This window comes from Pinus tabuliformis, chromosome J, assembly GCF_031772625.1.
Source record: "Pinus tabuliformis cultivar Carrire ecotype Pingquan chromosome J, CPIR1, whole genome shotgun sequence".
NCBI classification, from domain to species: domain Eukaryota; kingdom Viridiplantae; phylum Streptophyta; class Pinopsida; order Pinales; family Pinaceae; genus Pinus; species Pinus tabuliformis.
Window position 1 is genome coordinate 21,040,434 of NC_142295.1, and position 6,866 is coordinate 21,047,299.

A 6,866-nucleotide genomic window follows, 5' to 3' on the forward strand; every position below is an offset into this window, starting at 1 on the left:
TATAATATAACAATAATACACTAATAGGTTATATACTATAGTAATTTAATGAATTAATATTAACTACTAAATTTCATTAATGATGTGAAAGATTAGTATCAAAGTTTTCATGTATGTGTATTAATGTAATGCATTAATGTGGGAAGTGTCAATAGATAAAAGTGTAAAAATCAATATTAATATATCAAAATATTAATATGATGACTTAATATAATGCAATGCTATATTACTATATGTTACTAAAATTAAAAAATTAGGGATAGAACTATACACTAGAGATGAGAGAGAGTCAATTTCTACTTACCTCAATTTTGTTGTCTCGATTGAGGTTGTTTGGATGCTTTAATATCTCCAAAGCTTCTGTAAATTTTATTTTGAAGTAGCGATCTTCTTTTGAGATGATTTTCGAGCCTTCTAAGTAGATATGATGTTTAGAATGGAGGGAATGTTCCGCAAGAATAGAGGTGTGAGTATGTTAATTCCTAATGTCAACTTTATGTTCCTTTATTCTTATTTTAAATGATCTCACAGTCCCGCCAATGTAGCTCTCACCATAAGAGAAATTGATTTTATAAACTCCTTTCAGATGTTGTTGGTCAATGTTGTACTTAACCGATTTCATATTTTGTTTTATTGTTTTATATTGTTTGAATGCAAAATAAATATTCCTTTTTTTAGAACTTTGGCTATTATATTAGTCACACCATGAATGTATGAAAGGTGTGCTTTCTTAATAGATGGTTGCGGGTTTGCCTCTTTAAGAGAAGAGTGGGGTGAGGTGGGGTTCATTTCCTTCTTGGATTTTTTGATTGTACGCGGAGCATGCTAATAAAACTCTACAAGTACTCTGGTATAACAATTTGTTTCTCAGATGTTCCAAATGTGTTTTTGGAAGTGGGGTACTTGGGTCACATAATTAGCAGGATAGGTGTGTGAATGGATTCCAAGGAAATTGAGGCTATGAAATGTTATTCATGCCCCAAGATTCTAAAAATATTACATGGTTTCTTAAGACTTATTGGTTACTACATGAAGGTTGTGAAGAATATGTTAGAGATGAGCAATTTACAACTTAGTCGTTGTTATTCACTCTTGCGTAGAGATGTTAATAAGAGTGCAATAGTTATCTTCTTTCTTATGTCATCATTTACATTCTCTCTCTCTCTCTCTCTCTCTCTCTCTCTCTCTCTCTCTCTCTCTCTCTCTCTCTCTGTTCTAGTGCGAAATTGATAAGGTTTCATGATCTTCATGGCGCATTTTGAAGTCTAGGATTAGATTTCATCCCTTAGAGATTTTGAGATGAAATAAGTTGTAGTTAGGGAAGTGAAGAGGAGGAAGAGGAGACATATTGCCTTGGAGGACATCCTTGTCTGTCGCATGCCTATTATATCTCCTTGGCATGAGCTATAATTTTCTTTGTTTTCCTCGCTAAGATTTTGGAGAGCTAGAGATTGTACTAACCTTGTGATAAAGCTATGCAATGTATATGGACTTCATCTTATTGACATTAATGAAGGTTTCAACTATACAATACTTTTGTAAATTATACATTTAATTTTCAACCATCTACAATCTTCATGGTTTGTAATTTCCAATTGTACATGTCTTTTTTTTTTAACATGAGTTAAGGATGATTATGTTAAGAAATTTAACATTATAATTGAATAAGACAAGGGTTGGTTTGTGATTTTGTTTACTATTGTAAACAAGGGCTTTTAGATCCAATTAATGCATTATTATAACGTTGCCTCCTCTCAAATCTACCTACTTTCATCGGCTTGCGTGGAATAAACATGAGATGAGGGGTTACTATGACATGACTCAACCTCCTAGATGGCCTTAAGGAAATGGAGTTGACACAACAAGACCTTACTGACTTCCCTTGGGTGCCACAGGACCTCCAAGAGTAACCCAACCCCTCCAGGTGTCCAACCCCTGAGACAACTCACCTTTTCCCTGACCTAGAGCCCCAGTCACTCCCTTGCCAAGGCCTCCATGTGACTATGGGTTCCTAGTCACTCCCATAGGCCTGCATCAATGCGACTGTATCCTTTTTCTGCCAGTGTTGTGCCAATGACTGCGAGAATTAAGGCTACTTTCCAAGGTTGGGGCTAAGCCTCTACCCATAAATCCATGAAACTTCCAGAACTCATAAAAGACATGAAGACAATGCTTACAAACCAAATTGGAACCAGGACTTGACCTGACCATCCCCAACTGGGACTGACATTTTGTCAAACACTTGGTAGATATGCCACCTACAGGTCATGAATGCAAGTCTGAACATAAGGGACTGAAAACTTAACTGAGGTTTAACAAGAAGGGTCTCTACCTTCTCACATTAGTTGTCATAACATCAATTAGGTCTTGCATTCATTATTTATTCAGTTACAAGTAAAAACATGAATAGAGCCATGACAAAGATTTGTCCTATAACCAACATATAACCAGATAGATAACAATAAGAGAACAACCATTAAAGCCACATAATAACCAGTACATTTCCTTACCAAAAGCAAGAGAAACTTAGCTTTTATTAAACATAGGAAATTACCAACCGGGATCAGGAATTCTACGTTCCACTCGACCATAGATTGGTTGAACCAAATCTTTCTTTTAGCCAATCACCCCCATGTCATATTCCAAGAATGGATGTGGGATCTCATGGGATAAACCAATCCATAAACAACCAAGGGAATTCAAAGATTAAACCACCTCCACCCTCTCCATACCTTGACCACACCTAAACCTGTGTCAAGATCACAAAACCAAACCGAGCTTGGATGCCTCAGGATTTCTTCACCATCCTTGAGGATTTTTCATGTCCCCGCCCTTAGGCTTTACCATGTATCCCACCATTATTGGTCAAGGGATTCTTAGGCCTTTGGGAATTTTCCTGTGAACAACTCACCTCAGATTCTAAAACCATCTGACAATCCAAAGCTCAAACCGAGAACAATCACATCACACCATGACTATCTAGAAATGACAAGGCTAGGCTAAAATCCACTATGGATACCCGACAAAATCCATGCCAATGACAACAAAATAACTGTTAGAAAATTATATATCTTACAGAGCAATGGAACACATAAAATATTGCAGAAATATAAACACAGAAAACGCATAAAACAAGAGAGACACAGATATATGTGGTTCACCCAGTTTGGGCTACATCCACGGAGAAACAGCCAGTCCTTCTTTAATTATATTATCTAGCAAACTGAAGAGATACAACCTACAGCAGAACCGTTGTAACACCCTCTTCGCTCTCAATCTCCTCTCTCTTCCTCGCTCAGAATACAGATATACATAAATACAATACAATTCCCTCATATATAGTGAGGGGTTGCCTTCTAGGGAAAAAAAACCCTAAACTAAACATAACTTCTACCGTCAGATCATCCGCCTAATGAACGACCCAGATTGACTAGAAATTACTAGACTTTTACAAGGTAATTTTACATCTATTTTTAGTTTCAGGGGTGCTGCCCCCGGACCCCCGTGGGGGGGACAAGTCCCCCCCGCGTGGAGGGGTGTACAGTCTTCCTGGGGTATACATCCAGCTGAAACCTTTGAATACAGAAGATAATTAGGCTCCACACCCAACAATCTCCCACTTGGAGACTGATTATAGCAACTCCACCGCTGCTTCATTTGCTAGACAATGACTCCACTTTGGACCTGGTTGTTTCTCATCTTCTTCATCATACTTGAAGACAAATTGAAACTGATCAGATTCTCAGTTTCTTCTTGGTTACAACTTTTGTTAGCATATCTACAGGATTCTGGCTAGTGTGTATCTTTTCCAGCTTCAATTGTCCATCTTCCAATGTTGACTGTATGAAATGGTACTTGAGCTGTATATGTTTAGTCTTGGAATGAAATGCAGAGTTCTTTGCAATATGTATGGCACTCTCGCTGTCACTGTATAACCTGCCCAACTCCTGCTTCTTACCCAATTCATCCAGAAACCTTTGTAACCAAATCATTTCTTTACTAGCCTCTGTAGCAACAACATACTCTGCTTTCGTTGTTGAAAGTGCAACAACACTTTGGATTTTTGAAACCCAACTGACAGTTGTTCCACCTACAATAAATACATATCATGTAGTGCTCCTCTTGTTATCTCTGTCACCTGCCATATCTGCATCAACATATCCCTGTAGAGTAATGTTTGAACCACCAAAGCATAATGCTTGATTTGTGGTACCTCTCAAAAGAATCCACTTCACCGCCATCCAATTTTCTTTTCCTGGATTGTTCATGTACCTGCTTACAACTCCCACTGCATGTGCAATATCAGGCCTTGTGCAGACCATTGCATACATTGAGCTTCCAACTACTGATGCATATGGAACTTTAGACATATGAGCTATTTCTTCCTGAGTATTGGGACACGCCTCCTTACTTAATTTGAAATGGATAGCCAAAGGTATACTAACTGGTTTTGCATTTGCATAGTAAACCTTTTCAACACCTTTTCTATGTACTCACTTTGAGACAATGTTCATTTGCGATTCTTCCTGTCTCTAGTTATTCTCATACCAAGGATTTGTTTTGCAGCACCCAAATCCTTCATTGCAAATGAGTTTGCCAATTTTCTTTTGAGCACATTTATTTCCTGCATGTTAGAACTTACAACAAGCATGTCATCTACATACAATAACAATATACTATAACTGCCATCATTTTGCCTTTTGAGATAAACACAATGATCAGAGTGACATCTAGTATAACCTTGTTCAAACATAAACCTGTCAAATTTTAGATACCACTGCCTTGGAGCCTGTTTTAAGCCATACAAGCTCTTCTTCAACCTTCACACTAGTTTCTCCTTCCCTTTTACCTCATATCCTTGTGGCTGCTGCATATATGTCTCTTCCTCCAAATCCCCATGGAGAAAGGTTGTCTTTAAATCTAACTGCTCAAGATGCAAATCTTCAGCTGCTACTAGACTTAAAATAGTTCTGATTGAAGTCATTTTAACAACAGGAGAAAATATTTCATCAAAATCAATACCTTTCTTCTGTGCAAACCCCTTCACCACAAGTCTATCTTTGTACCTTTGTTTTCCTCATTTTCTTCCTTCAGCCTGTAAACCCATTTATTATGAAACGTTGTTTTACCTGCAGGCGACCTGACTAAGTCCCAAGTCTGGTTATGTGCTAATGAGTCCATCTCTTCTTTCATGGCTTGCTCCCACTTCTTCCTAGTTTCTACCTGCACTGCTTCTTCATAACATTCTGGTTCACCAGAATCAGTCAACAATACATAATATAATGAAGGAGAGTATCGTTCAGGGGGTCTACTTATCCTGGTAGATCTTCTAACACCACTTTCAGGTGTTTGAAGTGCTTGTTGCTATTGTGGTTGTTGTTCTGGCTGTTGATCATTATGATTTTCAGGCACCATCACTTTTCCTATGATATCGTCAGACACTGTGTATTCTCTGTTTTCTTTTTCCTGTTTCTTTTCTTGCAACTGATTCTTATACAAGACCTTTTCATTGAATATTACATTTTTGTTCCTAATGATTTTGTGATTTTCATAATCATATAAGCGATAACCAAAATCATTAACACCATATCCAATAAAGGTACATTTCTTTGATTTTGCCTCAAGCTTTGTTCTATTTTCTTTGTTAATGTGGACAAAGGCTTCACAACCAAAAGTCTTCAAAAAGGAGTAGTTTGCCTTTTTACCTGTCCATGCCTCCTCTGGAATACCACCATGCAAGGAACTTGAAGGCCCTCTGTTATTAGATAAACAACAGTATCTACAACATCTGCCCAAAATTGTAAAGGCAATCCTACATGCAATCTCATGCACCTTGCACGCTCCATGATTGTCCTATTCATCCTTTCTGACACACCATTTTCTTATGGTGTTCCTGGAACTGTCTTCTCTCTACGAATTCCATTCTCTGAACAGTATCTATCAAACTCTTCGCTGCAATATTCACCTCCATTGTCTGATCTGAGACACTTCAACCTTTTTCTTGTCTCATTTTCAACCAAAGCTTTCCATTTCTTGAAAGTATCAAATACATCAGATTTATTTCGAATACAATAAATCTAGGTTTTTTTGGTTGCATCATCAATAAAAGTTACATAATAATGATAGCCACCAAGAGATGATACCTGAGTAGGTCCCCATACATCTATATGCACAAGCTCTAATTTTTCGATCTTCTTTTCTTTCCAAACTCTAAGGAATCTGACTCTCTTCTGTTTTCCATAAACACAATTCTCACAAAAGTCCAAATCAACATTCTTCAAACCCAACAACAAATTCCTTGAGTGAAGAATCTTCATCCCCTTCTCACTCATGTGTCCGAGCCTATGATGCCATAATGTTGCATCTTCTCCTTTGGAAATTAAAGCAATAACAGAGTTAGAAATACCATTGCATAAATACAATGTACCAACCTTTTCGCCTTTTGCTATTACCAGGGCTCCTTTGGTGACCTTCCAAGCTTTATCCGTGAAAGTTGTCACAAAACCTTCACCACCTAACTACCCTGTTGAGATTAGTTTTTTCTCCAGATCTGGAACATGCCTTACCTCCTTTAGTAGCCATTGGTTTACGTTCTGTTGTTTTACAAGAACCTTACCCATTCCAACAATTTTACAGGGTTTATCATCACCCAAACGGACTTGTTCAAAATCTCCTTGAACATAGTCATGAAAATATTTCTTATCAGGTGTGGCATGGAATGAAGCCCCTAAATCTACCACCCAGGAATCAATAATATTTTCGAAAGAAAGAATCAAAGCATCTTGTAACACCTCACCTGTCACATTTTCTTCATGATTGTTTTCTTGTTGTGCATCTCCTTCTTTTCCCTTCCGAGATCTACAGTC